Below are 25,492 nucleotides of genomic sequence, written 5' to 3'. Positions count from 1 at the left end.
ACCTAGGTAACCCCAGGACTAATAAGCTGGACAGCAGACAGGAACTATGAACAGGGGTGATGAAAACCAAAAGAAAACTCCAAGGAAGAATTTCAAGAAGGAGGAAACAGTGACCAACCCCACCAAGGTAAGATCAGTAAAAACAGCAAATTGTTTACTGGACAATGCGAAAGTTTCCAGGCCCTTAGCAAGAGCAATTTTCATGGAAAGGTAGGACCAGCAGCCTGTGGCTTATGAAGCAAAAAGAACAACCAGAAACTTATTTTCAGATTATTTTGACTAGCAAAGAAAAGAGAAACATAAGTGTAAACATGTTTAGAGGATTGTTTTCAATGATGAAAAAAAAAAAGAGACCTGAGTATTCTTTATAGGCAAGCAGAAGCTGTAGTCATTGGCTGGATGATGATCGCTAACACAAGATCCCTGAGAAGGCAGAACTGGCTGAGATTAAACACGGGTAGAGACAAAAACCGCTCTTACTCTGAGATTTCAAAGAGGAAAGGATGCTTGTGGGTGCAGGTATCTTTAAAAATGTCTGGAAAAGAAGTTAAGGATATGTTACCTAATGTCACCAATGTTCTCGGTGAAGTAGGAGACACTCTTTGAGGCACTGGCAATACAATGGTCAATGAGAATAGACAAAATTCCGTTTTACCAGGTATGTGACTAAGGTAAGGAATCTGAGGCAGACAGAGGAGAAACTTGGGCCCAGCTGAGTAATAGCACCAATCCCCATAGACAAGAATTTTCTTCCAGCTCATTTTAATACTACACAATTTGAAACAATGAAACTGTTAGAGTTGTTTAGAGCGTAGGTTCCAGAAGAGAAAGAGGCACACTCCAACTATTATCAAACTAGTCCTGGTCATTCCAATTCATTATTTATACACACTCCCTCTCTTACCTCCATTCATTAAAATTTAGGTAGAGAAAAAAAGATGATTCTCCAGAAAAAAAAAGTTCACTATTCGCACATATTTCTAATTCATTGCCAATTGTCCCCAACCTGGCTGCATGGCAGAATCATCTGGGGACTGTGTTGGGCATTCTAGGTGATTCTCACACAGATTTGGATACCAGCAACTTCCCACATGTTCCTCCCACTGCTCTTCTCCGTCACTTCTAATCAACTGTCCGCTCAGGTGTCATCTCTCCAATTTTGAACTAGTTGCTATGTGTCTTCAGAGCACTCTAACCATGTTTTTTTCTCTATCTCCCCTGTTATACTATTAAAGTCTTTATTACTAAGCTTCATTGTAATTCTAGCCTCTAGCCCAATGTCTGGCCCCTTCTAAATACTCCATAAATGGGCCAGTCATGGTGGCTCATGCCCATAATCCTAGCACCTTGGGAGGCCAAGGTGAGTGGATCACTTGAGCCCAGGAGTTCCAGACCAGCCTGGGCAACACAGTAAAACCTTGTCTCTACAAAAAAAAAAAAAAAAAAAAAAGAATTATATATACCCAAAATAAAGGAAATTAAAAAAAAAATTAGCTGGGTGTGGTGGTGCGTTCCTGTAGTCCCAGCTACTCAAGAGGCTGAGGTAGGACATCACTTGAGCCTGGGGAGTTTGAGGCAGTGGTGAGTTGTGATGGCACCACTGAACTCCAGCCTGGGGAACAGAGCTAGACCTTGTCTCCAAAAAAGAAAAAACAGAAAACAAAAAACCTTCAATAAATGTGTATTAAATGAAGACACACAGATACACAACTAATAAAACAACATATTATTATGTTAACTGTTAAAACAACAATAAAAGATGGTTAGAGTGGTTAGGTTAAGAAAATACCTATATAGCACAGAACAGAAATTTTAAATTAAAATATCATTAAGAAAATACTATGCAAATGGGACAATACCCACCTACATTTTCCCTCTGCCCTAATTCTAAGATTCAAGTCCATGCTCGCCTCACCAATATTTCACCTCCACAGCCCAAAACAAACGCTCAATAGAAAAAAGTCCAATACAAAAATAAAGGATCTAAAATGCTAGTTTGACTTATTAAATACTCAAAGAAACAAAAGAATATAGGACAGAGACTTATTACACTTGGATACTCCCCAACCCTAATTAAACATTCCAAACACTTTAGAAGTCGTATGCTAAACCCCAAACTATCAAACATTAGACCCCAAAAGTTTAAGGAAAAGATGGCTTCTTGGAATACAAGACAAATTTTCCCACAGAAACATTGTGCCAAATGGTGGCAGGATAGCAAGACCAAGCCAGGAAAGCCCACTGGAACAGCCAAACTGTTCATACTTGACGAGGAAAACCATCATTCCATGGAGGTATGCCAGGGCTTCCACCAATATTTATTTGTGTGCATATACACTGTTCCTGCAAAATCAAAGCAAAATTCCAAAATCAATTGCTGAGACTAAAAAGCAGTACCTAAATCCCTTTGCATGATGCCTAACACAAAACAAATTATAGCTACTTTCATCCAGAACCCCTGATATTAAACTTTTGTCATAAAACAGCTTTATTTATCTCACTGAATACTAAATTCCAAGAATGCCAGGGCAAGTCCTCACCACTTGCCCCCCTCAAAGCCTGGCATACTGGAAGTGTTTAATACATATTTGCTACTGAAGAATACTTAGTGTCAACCAGATCCCCAAACAACTAAGTAAATACGAGCAGTAAAACCAAATGGCCTATGTATTCTAGATGCTCTTTTAAATTTACCATCATACTTTTCATTTGGATTTGTCCCCTTAAAATTATCATCAAAATGAAAAAAGCATTTGGCTGTTAGCAGTCATATAAAAAAAAGAAAAAAGTGTAAAAATTCATGTAGAAAATATCCCTCCAAGAGTCATCAATTTAGAAAATACTGTTTTAGACAACAAACAGTCCTACATTAAATGGCTGAGTGAGATGGGGCATCTAAACTTCACTCGGCCTCAGTTTTCTTATTAAATGAGAACTGGAACATAGAACATATTGATAATTTTTAGCTTAGAATTACTTCACTGAAAATAGTGCATATTTCATGAAAATATGAAATACACAGAAACCATCCATAATTATACTAACCTCACAATGATTTACACAATTATTTTCCTCAAATACACTTTTATAAAGTTGCAATCCTTGTATACAAATCATTTTATTTTCTACTCTCCACCCCTATTTATAGTAAAAAGCTACGCATTACAAACTAGATGGAGTCGCTGGCCAACATCAAAGAACAATTTAATTTATGCTTACAGTGGTGGAAACAACTTTGCAACAATATTCTAGACGGCCACAAGGTGGTGATGTTGCACCATAAATAGAACCTTTTTAAAAAAATAAAATAGATTATACCAACTTCCCCAAAATGAAATTAACAGTTTTCCTTCAATGCAGGAAAGGATATCAGTTACTATGTTTACTAGAAAATATTAGAAAGAAAAGAAAGTGTATTCACCAAACTTAGCACAACTATTCCAATTTTTAACCTAAGCAGCTATAGGCCTTTAAAAGACAAAAACATAGGGCTTTCTTTGGCATCATTACTCTATTATCCCACTGATCTTTCCTTCTCTCCCAGCTCCATCTCCTCCTCCACCTCTAAAAAGAGCGAAATATATTTTTACTTATCATGCACTGATGAACTTTATTTTTCCCATCCTTAAGATTCTTACTTCTGTCTTAAAATAATTTATACTAAAATTTAGCTATGTCAACAAAAGATAAACCCTAAATGATCAGTACAGTACTGAGAATGAGCTAGTGTTTTTCTTTTAATTTGCTATAATTTCTCAGTTTCTTATACAATATTATGTTTGCATATTACACCAAAGTTTTTACAGTAAAAAAAAATATATATGTATATATGTGTGTGTGTGTATGTGTATATATATATATATAAAAGCATGCATTTGGTAGCTTTTCCCCTTACCCTAGTGAACATCAGAAAACAGGTTTCCCACTCCTATGCTGCAGGTTTCCGAAGACAATATAATTCAAATAACACTAAGTACATTAAAACTTGGGTTCCAAACTTACAGAATCAACGTAGCTAACATATAAAAAGAGCTGTGTAGATACTTGCTAGACAGAAAGGTAAGATGATAAAGCCCAAGACCTCATACACTTAGGTGGGGCACCTGAGTGATGCAGAAAACATAGCCAGTCTTAAACACAGAACCTGAACCAGGGCCTCTGACTCCAAAATATAACAGCAGCAGCAAACATTTACTGGGCTCCTATTATATGTCAGTCACTTTACAAAAAAATTCTCTCTAACGTTATCAATTATTCATTAGAGTCATCATTAATAGTCCTATTAACAGATAAGAAAAATTAGGTTGAAGTAAATTGCCCAGGGCCATGAAACTAGTAAAAGTTTGAATTTGAAGCCAGATTTTTTTGAGCTCAAAGCTAATGCTCTTTTCACTACATACGCACTGCAGAAACAAAATAAATAATAAGAAGTGCTGAGCTAATCCCATGCCTTAAAATGAGAAGTTTGCTGTATCAATCTGAAGTTACTATTCTATCAAATAAAGCTTACGTCAGGTGGTTTTGTGGGCTGTTAAGCTAGCCTTTGAAATTATCTTTCCTTAAGGTTGAGAAAGAACAATTAATCGTAAAAAGATAAATGCGTAAAAGTATAAGCACATAAACAATGGAGTAGGTAAGCTGTTAGAGATCATGTTTAATAAATAATTTCCATGTATTCTGGGAAAGCATTCAGGACAACATGACATTCACACTCTATGAAGATCAAACTTCAGTATAATCTCTTATTTCAAAATGACACAAACATTTCCATAAGTAATTGGTCACTTGATTCAAACTGATATTTTAATAGTATATTTGCTTAACTGACTTTTTTCCTTAAAATTCAAAAATGTTTAATATTTTGGCATTCCTGAAATACACATACTTGCTGCATTTATGAAGCAGCAGAAAGCAGAGTCACGAAGTTGAGCTGAGGATGAGAGGTGATTAAAGAGAATTACTCAGAAACTCAGAGCTTCTTAATGGCAGGCCAAAGCCAGAACTGCTGATGAAACCAGCACTCTCCCAGTGTGCTCATCATCAGCATGCCATGACTCAAAGTTATGTTCACCTCACAACATCTTCTGATTGTTTCTTAATACATTAAGAACTCTAATGTATCAGCATTTAAGCAGCCATGGAGATGTCCTAACTCTTCAATTCCAAAGTGCCAATTTCGAGTTTGAGAAGAGCACATTTTGGTAATGTAGAGAACAGTTTTTAAGTCACACAGACCTACACGCAAACTTCAACTCTATTTGTGCATATTTAACCTGAGTCTCAGTTTTCCTGTTTGTTAAATGAGGATACTAACACCAAATTAATACAGTATTGTGAGGGTTTTTTTTTTTTTTTTTTTTAAAGGTGTTAATATTAACTGTGGGAAAGTGGAACTCTTTTCTACAATCAGGAATATAGAAGGTGCCCAATAATAGTTAATTTCCTAACCCCATTCCACCCTGATCACCACCACTCTAACCACACTCTCAATTACTCTAAGACACAGAAACTCTCAACATTTTTCTTCTACACTTCCACAACATATAGAGAAAAGTAGGTAAAGAAAGCCCCTCACACACCTGCAGTAAGGATTAGAAATTACATTTAAGAACTTGAAAGGAATACAGTACTGCCACAAAATCTGTTATAAATACACAATTCCAAGATATTTTCAAGTTATTTACATAATAGATACACATTGTTAATTCACTATTTACAAGTACTCTTCCTAAGCATTTTAAAGCATGCTGTAAAGGATAAATTTTCATCAGATAGTCCTCATTCTTAGAGGAAAGTATTAGAATCCAAAATACAGGCACACAATATCCACAGACCCAAAATGCAAAAAACTAAAAAAAAACTGAAAGTTCATTTAGCAACAAAATCTGACCTGATGTGTGGCTATTTATTAACCTTACTTATCCACACACAAGCATTTGCCAAACAAAGTACAGGCACTGCCCTAGACTTCACTGGGTTTTATTTAACAGTATATGAAACGGATTACCTTTCCAAAATTCAAGAAAATTCTGAAATAGATCTGACATCAATGAGAAGGTATTATAGACCCAGCCAAGTGAATATGTACTGAAAACCAAGTGCCAGCTTTAAGTCACACAATAAACCCATGAATTGGGCATATTATTCTCACTTTACATATGATACAACTAGGGCTTAAACTGATGTTAACTTAAACAGTATCACTCACCCCATGGGTGCCAAAACTCAAAAAGTTTGTCTTACTTTAAGGCCTGAGCTCTAAATAGCCAATACATTAATGGAAAATTAAATCACAAAGAAAGTTTTAAAACAAGTTACAATTACCAAAACTTTTAACCTAGAAAAATGGTATTCCCAAGTATAATATATACCTTCTGTTTGGTATTCACTTGTAAACATCGACACAATATTTCACAGAGCACAGACAAAAAGAGATGGCTATTGTTTTTCCCCGAGAGAAAGGGCCAAAGAGACAGTGAAAACAAACACAAATACAATAGGCTTCTCATGGCCAGGTGCCTTGGCTCAAGCCTGTAATCCCAGCACTCTGGGAGGCCAAGGCAGGCGGATCACTTGAGGTCACAGGAGTTCGAGACCAGCCTGGCCAACATGGTGAAACCCCATCTCTACAAAAATTAGCCACCGGGTGTCAGGTACCTATAATCCCAGCTACTTGGGAGGCTGAGGCAAGAGAATTGCTTGAACCCAGGAGGTGGAGGTTGCAGCGAGCTGAGACTGCACCATTGCACTTTAGCCTGGGCAACAGAGCGAGACTGTCTCAGAAAAAAAACAAAACAAAACAATAGGCTCCTCAAAAAGAAATGTCAACTAATCCTTTCCACTCAAATTTAGAAAAAAAAATCATGGGTTTGACATATTTTTGACCACAAAATTACTAACACAGCAACCTATGTTTATTTCAACCATATTTTTAGGTTTTTCCAGGAAAAAAGATCTACTCTTCTGATGACAGGATCAGATTTTGGGTCCTGCTGGTCATAGGTATGAGGAGGGTTTAAGTGAGAGAGCCCATAGGTGTCATCACTGTGGCCCTAAATAAGAGTTAGAGATTAGCTTGAAATTTGTTTTGTTTCTTTCATTAATTTAAAATTCAAACCTTTTCTCATGACTTTCCAAGTCAATGCCCTTACCCTAAGTAAAGGCTTTTCCCTGTAAGAGACACATCATGCCCCCAACCAACCTACTTTCTAGTCAAAAGACCAAATTCCAAATTTGACACATTTCAGTTAAAAATCTCTATTTTTAAGTGGCTTACCTTAGCTAAGTGAAAAGCAATCAGACTATTTAATAATGAATCATAACTTCTAGCTTAACTCTTAGTAGGCATTTTTAAAAAAGAATTAGCTTTGCTCAAAATAATTTCTGCTTTTGTAGAAAGAAATACGGAGGAAATGTTTTGAACAAGAAAGCCTAATGGAGGTCTCTTTGCAGCATCATTTCTCTTGCCTACTCCTCATTGTAATCACCCTGTATCAAGTTTCTAGAGTTTGTTTGGATCAAGTCCTTGGCAATTATCTTAGGCTGTTTTAAATGTCTGGAAGGTTCAGATGTTAAGCTCTCTTTGTATTTACATTATACATGTGTACTTAAAGAATACTTGAGGGCTGGGCACACTGGCTCGTAACTTTAATCCCAGCACTTTTGAAAAGACGGCAAGGTGAGAGGATCACTTGGGTCCCGGAGTCCAAGACCAGCCTAGGCAATAAGGTAAGACCCCCCCCTCCCCCAATCTCTACAAAATATAAAAAATTAAGCAGGGCATGATGGCTCATGGTTGTAATCAATCCCAGAACTTTGGGAGGCCAAGAAGGATGAATCACTTGAGGCTAGGAGTTCGAGACCGGCCTGGCCAACATGGTAAAACCCCATCTCTACTAAAAATACAAAAATTAGCTGGGTGTGGTGACACATACCTGTAATCCCAGCTACTCGGGAGGATGAGGCACAAGAATCACTTGAACCTGGGAGACAGAGGTTGCAGTGAGCCGAGATGGTGCCACTGCACTCCAGCCTGGGTGACAGTAAGACTCTGTCTTAAAAAATGAGTAAATAAAATAGAAATAAAAAATTAGCCAGGTGTTGCGGCACACACCTGTACTCCCAACTACTAGGGAGGCTAAGGTGGGAGGATCATTTGAGTTCAGGAGGTTACGGTTGCAGTGAGCCATGATCTTGCCAATGTATTCTAGCCTTGGGTAACAGAACAAGACCTTTTCTCAAAAAAAAAAAAAAAAAAAAGGAATATTTTAGCTAGCTAGAAAAATGACCTCTGACAGAGCACACTAGGACCCCAAATAACCAACTCAGTTTCTACCAACAGTTCTCAAACTAATGTGCATAAAATCTCGAGACATTTGCAAAAAATGAAGATTCCTAAGCTCCACTCTCAAGGACCATATCAGAGATCTCAAAGGATACTCAAAATCAACATGTTTAATAAGCATCCCAGACAACTGTTACACAAGGACTGCACTTTGACAAACACTGGTCTATATTATACTTCATCTAATGATGGTGTTAATGATTTCTTGTTCCCAGGTTGCACAGCAAAACCATCACTAGCTGATATACTGCTAGCCACGTTAAGTGAGTATCCCAGATTTCATGCTTACCCTTTTAGCAACTTTTTTTTTTTTATTTGTCCAGGCATGGTGGCTCACACGTGTAAATCCCAGCACTATGGGAGGTCGAGGTCGGGGGGATGACTTGAGCCCAGGAATTCAAGACCAGCCTGGGCAACAACTCTACTAAAAAAAAAAAGAAAAGAAAAAGAAAAAAAAAATAGCTGAGCATGGTAGTGCATAACTGTAGTCCCAGCTACTTGTGGGGCTGAGGTTGGAGGATTGCTTGAGCCCAGGAGGTCAAGGCTGCTATAAGCCATGATCACACTATTGCTCTCTAGCCTGGGAGACAGAGCTTCCAGAGACCCTGTCTCAAAAAAAAGCGAGGGGTGGAAATCTGATAAGGAGCTCTGCCCATGCCAAAACGAAAATAGAACTGTCTTTGAGAAATGAGTAACTCACAGCAAAGTGAACACTTGTTTGAATTTTCAACTTAATAATACTGAATTACAAGCAATAAACATGCTTTAAGGGCTTATGTTCTAGCCACCATGCTTCCTGCTTTATAAACATTATTTCAATTAATCCTTACAAAAATCCATTAAGGATGGTATTCTTTAAATTTTAGAAAAGAAGAAACTGAGGCAATCCTACCATTAAACAGTACTACCACAAGTCAGGTCTGCCTGACTTTAAACTTTAACTCTTAACCTGTATGCCAAAAGTGTCTCTAGTGTTAAAAACTTAAAAAGAGAAGAGCAATCTAGTTTGTTTACTTCTAAGGTAAAGAATATCCTACTTTATACAAAACAGGTTCATTTAATTCTCCTCCCCAGTCTAACTAAACACAGACAAAAAATAGGACATCTTTGCAAGTTGGGGCTAATGTATAACCACAGAATCCTAATTTCAAGTCAGGACTCAACAGTCAGCTTCCACCCAGCCCAGTCAATCAGATTTATGAGTATACCGAACAGCTACCAAAATAACTTGTTTTCCTTGTTTCCTAAAAGGCTATCATGCCTACATTCTGGTAATGCTAGGATATTTTTTAACTGCCCAAGTAATTTAGGGTAGGGAAGAGAGCCATCAAGAAGCACCTTCATGTAACTCAATCCGTGCCCTTCTTTGTGCCCTGGCCTTTCCAATTTCTATAAATCATGTTTCTCAGTACCTCCAATTACCAAACTCCTCCCCGCAACAGCCAATGTACTACTTTCAGAAATTTGCAAAGAGATTTGCATGAGGATGCAGGGGCCCGTTTTTAGTGTACATGAAATGCTTCAAAAATGCTTCGCAGCTATGCACTAATAACCTAAATTCTTAAAATGAAAAGCATTCACTACTCCACTCAGAAGCTATAATGTAATAAAAACTAAACACTCATTTTCTTCATTTCACCTTTAACCATGGCATTACTTAGCAGCCAACATGAAGTAAAAACAAACACTGCTGAGACTAAAATAAAGCAATAGTGGATAAGGCTGAGATAAAGCGAGAAAAACCCAGTAGCCAGCAATGAATCTACCTGTTCTTGGAAAGAAGCAGCACCTTCTTCACTGTATTTCCATAAGAGAGGATTTTCATTCCAGTCTCTAGAAGGAAAGAGATTTCTCTCCACTATAATGACACCTCTCAAAGGAAGAGTAGCTTATCCCAAGCTTTTTCAAGACATTGCAAACAGAAAATGCCATTGGGGCTGGGAGCACGGGGGGAAAGGCTGCTCACTCTGGTCAAGGCCAGAGTGATAGTGAAGACACCCTGCTCCCCTAGGTCTCAAATCCAATCACAAGGGCAGAGGGAATTGATGTCTGCCCATCTGTGGCCCATTCTCTGCATGGGATGCTGTCTGTTCCAATTCACGAGATCAGGTAAATCACTACTTCCGAGCAGTATGGACTACTGGGTCCTGTACTTTGTCAGACCCCACTGCCCTCAAGTAGAAAGCAAGTCAATCTTGCCCCATTATGGTGGCATACTAGGAAAAACCTCAGAGGCCGCAAATGTTCTCTTCTTTTCTAACCAAGGATAGTGCCAACTATTCCCATCTGCGTAGTAAGCCAGATGTGCTGTCATTTGCACTTTTTTAGACTCAGCTTTCCCTGTGGCATGCTCAGACTCAAAATCCAGATTTGCCTAAGCTTCAAAATCCAGATTTGCCTAAGCTTCAGCTTCCAAAACAGTTTTCCGGAAGTCCTGTTTTGGTATAATAAAGCTGACGCTATACTTAAATAAAATTTATGGTAATCTGTTACATTGGTGGCCCCAAATGGATTCACATATTTGTACCCTTGAACCTGGGCTAGATTTCTGACTTGCTTTAACCAGTATAATGAGGCAGAAATGATACTGTGTCCCTTACAAGCCTAAACTTTAAGAAGATCTGGTTGCAGACCAGGCGTGTTGGCTCACGCCTGTAATCCCAGCACTTTGGGAGGCCGAAGCAGGCAGATCACCTGAGCTCAGGAGTTCCAGACCAGCCTGGCCAACATGGTGAAACCCCATCTCTACTAAAAATACAAAAATTAGCTGGGCATGGTGGTACACGCCTGTAATCCCAGCTACTCGGGAAGCTGAGGTGGGAAAATCGCTTGAACCTGGAAGGCGGAGGTTGCAGTGAGCCAAGATTCAGCCACTGCACTCCAGCCTGGGTGATAGAGTGAGACTCCCTCTCAAAATAAAAGATCTGGTTGCTTCTGCTTTGTACTCTTGTGAGCCCTAAGTCATCAGCTACCAGGTAAGGCCAGCAACTCTTCTGGAAAGACTACATGGAGAGAAAAGCAGCCACAGAGTGATCACCAGCAAAACCTGTACAAATGAGCCCAACCCAGGAAAGCAAAGCTGTGACAAAGAAAATGGTTGTTTTAAGTGACTTGGTTTAGGGCTGTTTGCTACACAGCAATACATAACTGAAACTACGCTCACGTGGTTCCTTGTGTGTTCTGCATAATTTGTTCAAATCCCAGAAAAAGGACAGGCACAATTAATTACACTCTGCAAAATTACAACCTGAGAAGATAAAGTCCTATGCCCTTGTTAATGTCAGTGATTCCACTAAACCCCAGGTTCCAAGAGGACAAGCTTCATGTCTGTCATCTCAACACTGTACTCCCAGCACCTAGAAATATGTCTGGCACATAATAGGTACACCAGTATGTGCTGTGAGTGAACTACAGGTTTAAGCAATGTCAAGATTAGGCCGGGCATGGTGGCTCACACCTGTAATCCCAGTACTTTGGTAGGCCGAGGCGGGCAGATCACCTGTGGTCAGGAGTTCAAGACCAGCCTGACCAACAAAGAGAAACCCCATCTCTAGTAAAAATACAAAATTAGCCAGGCATGGTGGTGCATGCCTGTAATCCCAGCTACTTGGGAGGCTGAGGCAGGAGAATCTCTTGAACCTGGGAGGCGGAAGCTGTAGTGAGCCGAGATCGCGCCATTGCACTCCAGCCTGGGCAGCAAGAGGGAAACTCCATCTCAAAAAAAAAGAGAAAGAAATGTCAAGACTAAATCAACAAATGCTAGTCTTCCTTATAACTTAAAAACCATCTGACATATGGATTTACATTACACATTCCCTAAAAGAGTTGTTTAAATATATGAATTGAAGTGTCCACTAAGGAGGGCTTTTTAGTATCTTTGGGTTTGTTTCAATGGTAGAGCTTATGATCTAATACCAAAAATAATAAAATATCATGATATAGGTTGAGTATCCCTAATCCAAATATCCAAAATCTGAAATACTCCAGAGAGTGTTTCTGTTGAATAAGGTAGGTGGCTCAAAGTTTCCCATTTTGGAGCATTTCAAACTTTGAATTAGGGATACCCAATTTATATATTTTGGAAATTAGATCCTGATTTATATGCTCAAAAAATGCAAATTTTCAAAGACTAAGCTTTTATAAAAGGGAAACACAAACTTCATCTGTAAAAGCAACAGAATTCAAAATTTTCAAAATAAAATAAACATCTACATTTCACCAATGTACTTTTCCAGATAAGAAATCAACTTCTGCTTTATCCTTGACAGAATAACCATTCTGTGGTACAATGCTTACAAATTTAAATATCACCTACCAGCAACCACTGCAGTGAGATTACCATTTTAACACAAAGGAAAAAAACTGACAAGTTCACCTCTACATGATACAAAAGTTTAACACAATCCAAACAGGTAAATTCAAATCCTTCACATACAGCTCTTAACTAATGTTCCATTGTACATGAAGAGTAAGAAGTCGGGGGGGAAAAGAATACTGACATAGGAACAAAAATAAGGTTTTAGTTTTAGTTCTAATTGTGGCCACTAACTAGCCACTCTGGAAATGTAACTTTTTAAACTTTTTTTTTTAGCCTCAGCATATTCATCTAAAAAGCAACGACTGGCCAGAAGCGGTGGCTCACGCCTGTAATTTTAGCACTTTGGAAGGCCATGGTGGGAGGGCCACGAGTCCAGGAGTCAGAGGCCAGCCTGGGGAAACACAGCAAGACCGCATCTCTACAAAAAAATTTAAAAATTTAGCTGGGTGTCATGACAAACACCTGTAGTCCCAAGTACTTGGGAGGCTGAGGTTGAGGCTGCAGTTTAGCCATAACTGTGCCACTGAACTCCAGCCTGGGCAACAAAGCAAGACCCTGTCTCAAAAATAGATATATAAAATAAAATAAAATGTAAAGCAATTATTACTTTCTAACACACCTACTTATCAGTTGTCATGAGAACCAAACGATAAATAAATATAGTTATTATTTACAAATGTGAAATGCTATACTAACATAAGGTATAACACTCTTCTTAATGCCAGCAAAAACAGTAAAATTCATCTATGTATATTTTTATCATTTTTCCTCCATTAAGTATTAGTAACTAGTTCCTTGGATACCATCATAAAGGGCAATTTATTGGATTTTCCACTGCTCATTATAATCGTATCATATTTTTATACAAAGAGTAAAAAACCCAGTCTTTCTAATAATTATGAAATCAAAGTTTATTAACATGCAATAACATGCTAACCTATTACCAGGGAGATAATCTTATAGATACAGAAAGGTCAATTTCTGTGTTTACCAATCACACTATGCTTTAACCATCCTAGCTGGCTACTTAATCCACCCAAAAAAAATTGAATAGGAATCTTTATTTACTTTGTAAAGTCTTCATTTTTATTTCATAAAGCCTTCCTGAAAGAAAAGAGTATTCTGAAGCTATAAATGAATAGAGAAGATAAAGTTATTTTGCTTTTTTTTTTGAGACAGAGTCTCGCTCTGTCGCCCAGGCTGGAGTGCAGTGGCGCTATCTCGGCTCACTGCAGGCTCCGCCTACCGGGTTTACACCATTCTCCTGCCTCAGCCTCCCGATAAAGTTCTTAAAGTTTCTTATTTCACTTACATCACCTCTCTCCTTGCTACTCCCCAGCCCAAAGTGAGACATACAAAGAAAGTAACAATCCAAATAAATCATCTGATATTGCTAACTGCTATTCTCTACCCAATTCATCCCTTAGACTCACCAGCTCTCATGCACATATTAAACAAGGAGGGTAGATACTCTGATGAAAGTCTAGGACTCAAGAATCACAAAATGTTAAAAACTAGAAAGAATTTTGTGGGATCATCTAGCCTTACTGACAAGGTCACTTAAAGGCAATAACTATATTTAATTGATGGTAAAGCCACTGCATTATCTTCATACATGAAAGAAAACCATCATTGTCAATAATCTTCTGATTCCACTTTACCCACCAGCTGAATAATGATTCAGGCAAATCATTTAAACTCCTGGGCTAGTTTATTCTGTAATATAATAGTAAATAACATTAGTCAAAATTCTCTGTAAACTATAAACCACAACACAAATGTAATATTGTGTCTCTCTATATATATGGCATATCTCTACAGTAAGAGTTCTTATCAATACATAGAGGAATCTGAAGGTTCTACTGTTTTAAAAAGCTCCCAGTAGGCCCGGCATGGTGGCTTATGCCCTAAGTGTAATCCCAGCACTTAGGAGGCCAAGGCAGGCTGATCGCTTGAGCTCAGGAGTTCAACACAAGCCTGGGCAAAATAGTGAGACCCCGTCTCAACAAAAAAAAAAAAATACAAAAATTATCCGGGTGTGGTGGCAAGTGCCTATAGTTCCAGCTACACAGGAGACTGAGGGAGGAGAATCTCTTGAGCCTGGGAGGCGGAGGTTGCAATGTACCCAGAAGGCATCACTGCACTCCAACCATAGGGACAGGAGTGAAAGAAATCCTGCCTCGAAAATGGAAAAAAGCTCCAAGTAATTCCGAGATGAGTGTTGTGGATGACCTTCAGGTGGCCCATGGACTCCCCTAAAATTATATCCACGAAGCATAGGCACATATGGAAAATTTCCAGGCCAGTATAAATTTTACCAAGAATTAGTAATCCCCGCCTGTAATCCCGGCACTTTGGGAGGCCGAGACGGGCGGATCACAAGGTCAGGAGATCGAGACCATCCTGGCTAATACGGTGAAACCCCGTCTCTACTAAAAAATACAAAAAACTAGCCGGGCGAGGTGGCGGGCGCCTGTAGTCCCAGCTACTCGGGAGGCTGAGGCAGGAGAATGGCGTAAACCCGAGAGGCGGAGCTTGCAGCGAGCTGAGATCTGGCCACTGTACTCCAGCCTGGGCGACAGAGCGAGACTCCGTCTCAAAAAAAAAAAAAAAAAAAAAGAATTAGTAATCCCCAAAAAGTTGTAAAGTAGCACACATATGGTGAGGTTAAAGCTTCATGATCTTGCTCATAATGGTACCACTGTTCTCCCAACCAACCTGAATCAGAATCAGTTATTTTTACTTTCTTCACTTGCCCTCTCATCCATTTTGGCTATTCGACTTCCTTTCTTCCTTTCCATTCGCGTGCACCACAGCTCAGATCCTCACTACCCATGACTACAACAACTGGGAGGTCTTTCTACCTCCAGGTTCTCCCTACCTCAATTCACACTATAGGCCGCTATCCCACTAATCCTTCTGAAACAAAGTGTTCAAATTGTTTCACTCCCAACTCAAAATCATCTGTGGAAGCCCCATCACCTAGTAAATCCAAGGTCATAAGCCTGGCATTAAAAACAACCCATAAACTAGTTCAAATTTTTCCTTCAAATTTTATCACCCTTTATCCTAGTACAAATAAGCTTATGTTCCACCCAAACGTTAAGTACGTGCCTTTCCCTAAATAGGAACTCTGTGCTCTCTTAGAGATACCTCTCTGCTTGGATTACCTTTCCTGCCTATCCAAAGTCATAATCGTCCTTCAAAACCATGATTTCAGAAGCCATAAGCTCTACAAACTAACCCTCTTATCCCTACCTTGCCAAGTAAGATCTGAACTCTACTCTTTGAAGTTTACTTCTGAGAGGATTTTGGTACCATTTATGAAACTTATATATTAAAAGACAAATAGGGCATTTGTGTATAGCACTATCTACCTAATTAGTGTGAAGGCAGAAACTGCTAATCGGTTCATCTTTGTATTCCCCAAAATACCTCCCACAATTATGCAGTAAATGCTTAACAACTGTACAAGGAAGTAAAGGAAATTTCAGCCACCGTGGGGTAAACAGCAAAGATTACCATCTCTTTGAAGGCAGAGACTTTATCTGTGACATCCTGTATTATGCCGGTAGCTCATAATTACTGCTTTTCAAAACCCTGATGTAGATCTTACCAGCAGTTTCGCGTTTTAAGGTAAGAACTATCTGAAAATGTTAATAAGCTGTGTCCCAAAGAACTATTCCAAATACTTTACTATTCCCAATCTGAGTAGTTCCCAACACTTGGCCACTACACTTTCCATTTTTTAACATACTAACCATTTATAAAAAATGATCATTTCTAGTCGCAGCTAATTTACTACTTGATGGCTAAAAACAAGTCACACAATAAAAGAATGACTTTCTTTTTTAAAAGGTGCATTTTGCTTGCATAATACACACAGATTTGGTGAGGCAGGTAAAGTGGATTTACACATGAACTCTTTCTAAAAAAAAAAATGCAGGTAACTGTAAACCAAGTATTTCAGGTAAAAACACCAAATGGGGAAAACAAATATAACTTTGGACATCATTTTTTTCCCCACTACTATTACTAGTAACATTTTAAAGCAGAAACACAAAATCTTGTTCCACATTAACCTACACACACACAAAATTTTGTTAAACTTATCAAATAGAAAAAGAAAGCAAAATCAAGTCCCTGAAAAATATTTTATTCTGGAAGAGTAAAAATGTCAAAATTATAACAGACACTACTCTTCTTTGGTAATGAAGGTTTCATATATTTACCAGAGCAAAGAAAACTCCAAATCGACAGAGCAAAGAAAGGACTGTGAACAAGACTGATCATTTAAAGGTCGTAAAGGTAAGAAGCAAACTACAAAATTAAATTTTTTTAAAAAAGAACATGAAGATGAAAGGAGAGTCTGTAAGTCACAGACAAGATAAGGACTGGTAAAATCTGCAAGGTCACTGGAACCTACCAGGTCACAAAAGGTAGAGGTGGGGGTTGCGACGGGGGGGGGGTCGGGGAGGGGGGGCTGCAGAGTCGGTGAAGAACGGGGAGTGATAAAAACATGTCAGAAAAAGACGTTCCAAGGCTGGAGTCCTTGGTTTGCAACACTCAAATTGGGGTGAAAGTCAGGGCACGGGCAATGAGTCCATATATTTGTGTTTTGAGGGAGGTGTTAGGGAAAGGTGAAGGAAGGCGAAGAGAAGGCTAAGGAAGCCTAAGAACTGCAGCTGCAGAGTCACGGAAACACTTCGCTCCGCTCCAGGATCACTGGCCCAGGCCTGTGCCAGGACGAACTCCGGGTAAGACCCGTGACCCCACCCTAGAAAACTCCCGACTCCCTGGCTGGAGAAGGTAGCCAAGGTAGGGCGGACCGTCCCCCGACGGCCCCTAGGAGGGTCCAGCCCGGAGCGGACGGCGCCGGGCGCCCAGCACCGCGACCAAGGCTCCGGGCCCGTGCCCCCTCCCGCCCTGGGCGCCTGCACCCCCAGCCCCGAGCCGCGCCGTCCTTACCCGGCGCGAAGCTGTCGGCTCCCGGCAGCCGGGCGGCCACGGCAACGGCACCTCCTCCTGCGGCGGGCGCCCTCACCCTTCCGCGCCCAAGATCGCCATCTCGCAGCAGGCGCGGCGGCGGCAGCCACCCAGGCGTCGGCCCCGGCAGCCCAGGCCGCCAGCAGCCACTCGGAACCCGCACGCGGAGCTCGCCGACACCCGACCCTCCCCCCACCCCCACCCCGGCCACGCGCCACCCCCAGCCGACCCCACACCTCCCTTCCTCGGGAGCGCGCCGCGTGGCCGCGTCGCCGGCGCCGCGCCCCGAGCGCGCGCCTCCCCGCCGGCCCCGGCACTGCGCGCTACGCCGCGGCCGCCCAAAGCCTCCAACTCCGGACCCGGAATCCGCCTCCCCCGAGCATGCGCAGCGAGGGCGCTCGGATGCTGCCTTAGGAAAACTCCGCTCCTCCTGGTCTTCCGAGCGGTTCTAGCGGAGGGGGAGGGACAGCCAATAGCAGGGAGGGGCGGGGCCTGAACCTGTGGAAGGGGCGGGGCCGCCGCTGAGATTTGGTAGGAGCCTGCTCTAAACTCGCTCTGGGCACTGCTAATTTGACTTTCCGGTCGGCGGTCGAGCCCGGAATAGGACTTCTTAAGGTCCAGGGGCAAAAGTAGGCTGTTCATAAATACTCCGTGACCTGAGTGTTTGACCTCGAACCCATTGCAAGATTAAATAATTGCATTTAGCCGTTGGTCATACCCGAAGACTTTCAGTCCGTTTTTCATTAATCAAAACGTTCATCTGTGGAAGTCCCACCACCTAGTCCTCACTCACATCAGCCCAGTGATAAAGCAGATACTTACTGACCAAGTACACGTGTCGGCACAATTAACGCACACAACAATCTGATAAAGTAGCGTCTACTGTCTGCATTTTACAGAAAAGTCAACTGGTTTAGAAAAGTGCTGTTGGTTATATGTATTGCTTTTAGAAGAAAGGCCAATGTGCAAATAGAAGTCAGTGGGACCACATTACTTAACAGGTGAACCGGTTCCAACTTCAGAGAAGCAGAAGCCTTCAGGCGTGGATTTCTACAGCTTTCCCAACCACCTGACCAACTCCCATAGATTATATCTAGGTCCACACCCAGACTTACTAGTTTTCCTTCTATCTAGGGCCAGATGCCCCTGCCCCTCTCCACTGCCTGCTCCCCACTGTGAGCGGTCCTTGGCACATCTTTAACTTCACCGTCTCCACTGCCTACAACTCCTCAGCATAATCACGTTTTAAGACTAGGTCCTAAATTTTCCCTTGATTTTAAAACCTCTGGTTCTCTCTCCCCTTCCATTTTAACTGAGCTTTTGAACTGTGTACCAAAAACAGCGCCATCACTTCATCAGGGTGTACAGAATTCAACAAGTATATCTTGACTGAACAATGCACATTCCCGTCTACCTCAATGCATTAGTTCTTGCCCTCTGGCTTCACACTTGAATTTGGTGCACGTTATATACACAAAGATCATTCGAAAATATACTTCTGTGTCACTCCACTGCTTAAAAACATTCGTTGGCTTTTCGGAGCTCTCCTGACAAAGATTAACGTGATATTCAAGGTTCCTTTGGTGCTCACATGCTCTATCTCTCCTGTTATGAAAAACTCTTCACAGTGCCCCATATGTGCCCACTCATCTCTGCTTTAAGCATGTACTAAGATTTTCTTCATCTTTTTCTTTTACTGTCCGGTCACTTTAAATAAATGCAATAATGTGCTTACAAACACGTCCTCAGAAATTCCTTAGGTATTCCCCAGCAGGGATCTGGACTCCTTCTCTAGAATGCATGCAGGCCTCCTGCTTCATGCTCTGTGTTTCACTTTCAGCTCCCCTCACTGCTCAGTTTCCTCCCTTGTTCAGAAGCTCTTAGTACTCACCTAGTCCCCAAGCTGACACCCAATATTGAACCAGCCTTTTGTTATTATTGACTATCAGTTTGGTTTCAAATGAACAATATTATAAATAGCATTCCATAACCATTGTTCATGTCCTTATTCACTGTCTTAGATAAATTATTAAAAGTAATAAAAATGTATGAACAAGTTTAGCCCTTTTGAAACATATTGGCAACTACCTTCCAGAAAGAGCATAGGCTCAGGTATCACATCACCCAGCATCAAAACACAGCTCTGCCACCCAGTGCCACATTCTGACTTTCACAGACCCTAGGTGTTATACCTGTGTGGGCCTCATCTTCCATAAAATAATACTACATAATATATTTTATTACTGCATTGGCATGAAGACAAAGATATTACCATTATACATTAAAATATTTTCTTTGACCTAAACATTCAATTTTTTGCCTTCTGATTTTAAAAGAAATTAAAACATTTTTGTGGGCCCCAGAAAGTGTTATAAGCCTGAGGCACTGTGTCTACTATGCCTAATGGATAACCTGACCCATCTGCCACCTATGAGCTGAGAGATTTGGCCAATTGCTTAATCTAATTGTACCTCAACTAGAAAATTAGTATAGTGCTTCCACATGTTGTAGCAAAAAATATATGTAAATTGCTATAAGTAACACACATAGAGCTACTTAACACATGAGCATGGCACATAATCAAGAAATTACTGTCATAATAGTTATCAATTTTCCCACAGCACTACATGACAGTATGTGATTGTCCTTCTTCCATGTGCCCAAATCATCACAGTATGTTTTCATATGTGTATGTATGGTAGCTTATTTTTTGTCTTTTGTCCATTTTCTTACTGAGGTATTTCACAAAAGGGTGCTTCACACAATGTAGATATTAATCCTTTGTGAAACTATTGATCGTTTCCATTTTTGTATTCTTTCGTTATTTTTTACTTCACTCATCTTTCCCATCCTGAGATCATATAATTCATCTGTCTTTACTTTTTTCTACTTGATTGACATTTTACTTTTTTCATTAAATAATTTAATTTTCTAAGATTTATTTTGCCATGATGATCTAACTTTTATTCTTTTAAAAATAGCTCAGGGTATTCCCCCAAACCATTTGTTTAAAAAATTGTTCTATAACTGTAGTGGTTTTAAAATATGTCTACAGGCCGGGCACTGTGGCTCACACCTGTAATCCGAACACCTTGAGAACCCAAGGCAGTTGGATCACTTAAGCTTGATACCAGCCTGACCAACATGACAAAACCCCGTGATATGGTTTGGCTGTGTCCCCATGCAAATCTCATCTTTTTTGTTTGTTTGTTTGTTTTGAGATGAATTATTGCTCTGTTGTCCAGGCTGGAGTGCAGTGGTGTGATCTTGGCTCACTGCAACCTCCACCTCCTGGGTTCAAGTGATTCTCTTGCCTCAGCCTCCCGAGTGGTTGGGATTACAGGCACATGTGACCACGCCTGGATAATTTTTTTTTTTTTTTAATTTTTAGTAGAGATGGGGTTTCACCATGTTGGCCAGGCTGATCTCGAACTCCTGATCTCAAGTGACCCTCCTGCCTCGACCTTCCAAAGTACTGTGATTACAGGCATGAGCCACCATCCCCAGCCCTTATCTTGTCTTGAATTGTAGTTCCCATAATATCCATATGTTGTGGGAGGGACCAGTGTCAGGTAATTTAATCATGGGGGCAGTTACTCTCATGCTGTTCTGGTGATAGTGAGTGAGTTCTCACAAGATCTGATGGTTTTATAAGGGGCTTTTTCCCCTTTTGCTCAGCACTTCTCCTTGCTGCCACCATGTGAAGAAGGATGTGCTTGCCTCCCCTTCTGCCATGATTGTAAGTTTCATGAGGCCTCCCCAGCAATGCTGAACTATGAGTCAATTAAACTTCTTTCCTTTATAAATTACCCAGTCTCGGGTATGTCTCTATTAGCAACATGAGAACAGATTAATACACCCTGTCTCTATTATAATTTTAAGAATTTTAAAAAATTTCTTAATAAAATATGTGTTCAAATATGTTGATACTTCTGCCCTCAAAAAGTGAAGCCTAGCCAGGCACAGTGGTTCATGCCTATAATCCCAGGACTTTGGGAGGCCAAAGTGAGAAGATTGCTTGGACCCAGGAGTTTGAGACCAGCCTGAACAACACTGTGAGACCTCATCTCTACTAAAAATAAAAATATTAGCTGGGCATGGTGGTGTGCACCTGTAATCCCAGCTACTCTGGAGGCTGAGGTGGGAGGGTCACTTGAGCCCAGGAAGTCAAGGCTGCAGTGAGTCATGAGTGCATCATGATTGCACTCCAGCCTAGGTGACAGAGTGAGAGCAAGACTCTCTCACTCCAGGAGGCAGAGGTTGCAGTAAGCCAAGATCGCACGACTTCACTCCATCCTAGGCAACAGAGCAAGACTCGCTCTCAAAATAAAATAAAATAAAATTTTAAAAAGTAAACCAGTGGGGCCTAATTCTCTTCCAAAATGAATGTAGACTGTAATTAGTGACTTGTTGTTAATAGATATAGCAAAAATGACAGTGTGTCACTTCCAAGACCAGGCCATAGAAAGGCATCATGGAGCCTCTCCCGCTCTCTCTCAGATCATTCTCAGTTGCCATATGGCAAAGACACAGGAAGCTGCCCTATGTAGAGACCCACATGGCAAGGAACTGAGACATTCTGCCAACAACCACCAGAGTCTGAGGCCTGCTGCCATCACCATGTAAGTGAGACATCTTAGAAGTGGATCCTTCAGCCTAAGTCAAGCCTTCGGATGATTGCATCTTGACTGTAGCCTCATCAAAGACCTTGAACCAGAACCACCCCACTAAATTACTCTCAAATGCTTACCCCATAGCAACTATAGCTGCAAAATAAGTGTTTATTGTTTTAAGTCACTGAATTTGGGAGATAATTTGCTATCCAAGAATAGATAACAAATACACTAATCCAGTTGTTCTCAACTTGGGACCATTTCATATCCCGGGAACTTTGGCAATGGCTTACAACATTTTTCATGGGGGTAGCTTGGATGTTCCATTGGCATCTAGTGGGTAGATGTGATGGATGGTGCTAAACATCCTACAGTGCACAAGACAGCCCCATCACCCCACTCAAAAAACAAAGAATGATCAGGTCCAAATAGCATTAATGCTGAAGCTGAGAAACTCTGCCCCAACCTATTTTCCCTTGCACCTTAAAAGTTTCCTATTTCACCTGTACTTGTGAAAGAGGTGGGGTTTGCTTCATTTCCATTACTCATTTAAATGCTGCCTCACTTGTTTCTTTTTTCTTCTTCTTCTTCTTTTTTCTACTTTTTAGGTTTAGGGGATACATGTGCAGATTTGTTACATGTGTAAATTGCGTGTCACTGAGGCTTGTTGTACAAATGATCCTGTCACCCAAGTGCTTGTTGCTTAACCCTCTTTAGTATTCTCCTCATTCTCATGCTCCCCTGCTGGTCAAAGCCCAAAACTCAGATAACATAGAGAGCAGTGCCCCTTAGGACAATCTGGACTTCCTTAAGAACTCCTTTGAAGGAGTGAAATATCAACATGAGGCAGTCCTCTCCTCTTCTGAGGGTCCTCTCTCCTATTTACCTTCCTATAAGTACCAAACAAAGTAATCAGGTATATGAGTCTTAAGGGGTTCCCAGCCTATAAGATATAACTTAAAGTAGTTGTATCTTATGAAGGAAATTATTTTTGGTGATAGTCTTTTTTAAAAAATATTTTTACAGAGACGGGGTTTCACCAAGTTGGCCAGGCTGCTCTTGAACTCCTGACCTCAGGTGATCTGCCCTCCTCAGCCTCCCAAAGTGCTGAGATTACAGGCGTGAGCCACCACACTCAGCCTTTAGTGATACTCTTTGTTTTTATTTTTAAAATATTTTTATAGACACAGGGTCTCACTCTTTTGCCCAGGCTGGTCTTGAACTTCAGGCCTTCCCACCTTGGCCTCCCAAAACACTGGGATTACAGGTATGAGCCACCATGCCTAGCCTTTTTAGTTTTATTTTTGGAATACTCTTTTTAAATTAACTTGAATGAGATATTATTTATATACAATAAACTAACCTCATTTAAATGGTACAGTTCAATAAATTTTAAAAAATGAATATACCAGTGTGAATTTACCACAATTATTATACAGAACATTTCCAACACAGCAAAAAGTATTCTCAAGCCCTCCCTCCCCCCAACTACTTCTGGTCCTAGGTAACTATTTGTTTGCATTCTGTCACCGTAGAATTATTCTACTTTTTACATAATTTCATTTTTTATTTTTGAGACAGGGTCTCGCTCTGTCACCCAGACTGGAGTGCCATGGCATGGGCACAGTTCACTGCAGATTCAATCTCCTGGGCTCCAGATATCCTCCTGCTTCAGCCCCTCGAGAAACTGGGACTACAGGCATGTGCCACAGGGCCCAGCTAATTCTTTAACTTTTTGTTGAGATGGGGTCTTGCAATGTTGCCCAAGTTGGTCTCAAACTCCTGGCCTCAGGCAATCCTTCTGCCACAGCCTCCCAAAGTGCTGGGATTACAGATGGGAGCCACTGCACCTAGGCCCACTTTTTCACGAATTTGATATAAATGTTATCATCCAGTATATACTCTCTTGTTTGTGGTTCAGCTCAGCACATTTTAGAGATTTATTTATAATATTGTGTGTAGTAGTTATTTCTTCTTTTCTAGTGGAGTAGTGATCCCTTGTATGGATTTGTTACAATTTATTTATTTTTGTCCTATTCATAGATAATTGGTTTGTTTCCAGTTTTTGGCTGCTATGACTAAAGATTCTATGAACATTTGGTCAAAAGTCCTTGTGTGGAAGTATGTTTTCGTTTTTCTTGGATAAATAATGCCTAAGAGTAAAACAGCTAGGTCACATGGTCATGTATCTAACTTTATGATAAATTGCCAAACCATTTTCCAAAGTGGTTGTACCATTTCCATTTCCACCCGCAATATATGAGAGTTCCAATTGCTCCATTTCTTCTCCAATACTTGGTAATCCTTTCTAGTTTTTAATTATTGTATGTAAACTTGCATTTTCCTAATAACTAGTCATGTTGAGTATCTTTTCCTGTCCTTAAGGGGTATGTGCGTATTTGAACAGAAGTATCTGCTCAAACCTTTTGTCTACTTCAAATTGTTTTTTTTCCCCTCTTATTATTGGAGTGTGTATATTCTGTCTTTTATACTATCCTTTGTCAGATATTGGTGTTGTGAATATTTTCTCCCAGATTATGGTTTGCTATGGCAGTCAGCCTCCAAGATGGACCCCATTGATCCTGGACTCCTGGTATGTACACACTCTTATACAGTACTTTCCCCTATTGACTGACCTGTGTGACCAAGAGAAAATTTTAAAAGTGATAGTACATGCCTTCTGAGACTACATCATAAAAGATATCGCAGATCCCACTTTGCCCCCTTGGATTACTCTTGCTCTGGAGAAAGACAGTCCTTTAGCAAGGCTCTTGCGTTGCTGTCTTGCCTCAGACAGAAACAGAGGCCTGTTGATAAATGGACAGCAGCAATTTGCTAGCCATATGTGGCACTTTGGAAATGGATCTTCCAATCCCTCGCAAGTCTTCAGATGACTGCAATCTCATGTAACACTCTATGCCAGAAGTAGCCAGCCAAGAAATTCAGATTTTCCAGATCTGCAAAAACTGTGAGAAATAATAAACCTTTATTATTGTTTTCAGCTACTAGGTTTTGGAGAAATTTTTTATACAACAAATATACTTGCATTTTCATTTTCTTAACAATGTGTTTTGAAAAGTCAATGTTTTCATTTTGAAGAAGTTCACATCATTTTGTGACATATTTAAGAAATTTTATTTACTTTAAGACAGTGAAGATTTGTTAATACTTTTTTTTCTTAAAGTGTATAGCTTTATCTTTTACATTTGGGTCTATAATCTATTTCAAAAT

The 25,492-nt window shown here is 40.3% G+C and overlaps 1 protein-coding gene across 3 annotated transcripts in view; it reads right to left on the bottom strand.

The window, feature by feature from the left end:
* Nucleotides 1-18,009, bottom strand: part of WWP1 (WW domain containing E3 ubiquitin protein ligase 1) — a 121,919-nt gene extending 103,910 nt beyond the window's left edge. For 2 of the 3 annotated variants that reach the window (XM_030937435.1, XM_030937436.1), the window contains exon 1: nt 17,631-17,825. The gene's annotated coding sequence lies outside the window, so the exon portion shown is untranslated. Of the gene's footprint in view, nt 1-17,630 lie in introns of all 3 variants that reach the window. The other variant, XM_030937434.1, reaches the window with a different exon arrangement.
* Nucleotides 18,010-25,492: the final 7,483 nt, after the last annotated feature.

This window comes from Rhinopithecus roxellana, chromosome 9, assembly GCF_007565055.1.
Source record: "Rhinopithecus roxellana isolate Shanxi Qingling chromosome 9, ASM756505v1, whole genome shotgun sequence".
NCBI classification, from domain to species: domain Eukaryota; kingdom Metazoa; phylum Chordata; class Mammalia; order Primates; family Cercopithecidae; genus Rhinopithecus; species Rhinopithecus roxellana.
The sequence above is the reverse complement of the archived record's forward strand: the minus strand, read 5'-3'. Positions and strand labels throughout refer to the sequence as shown.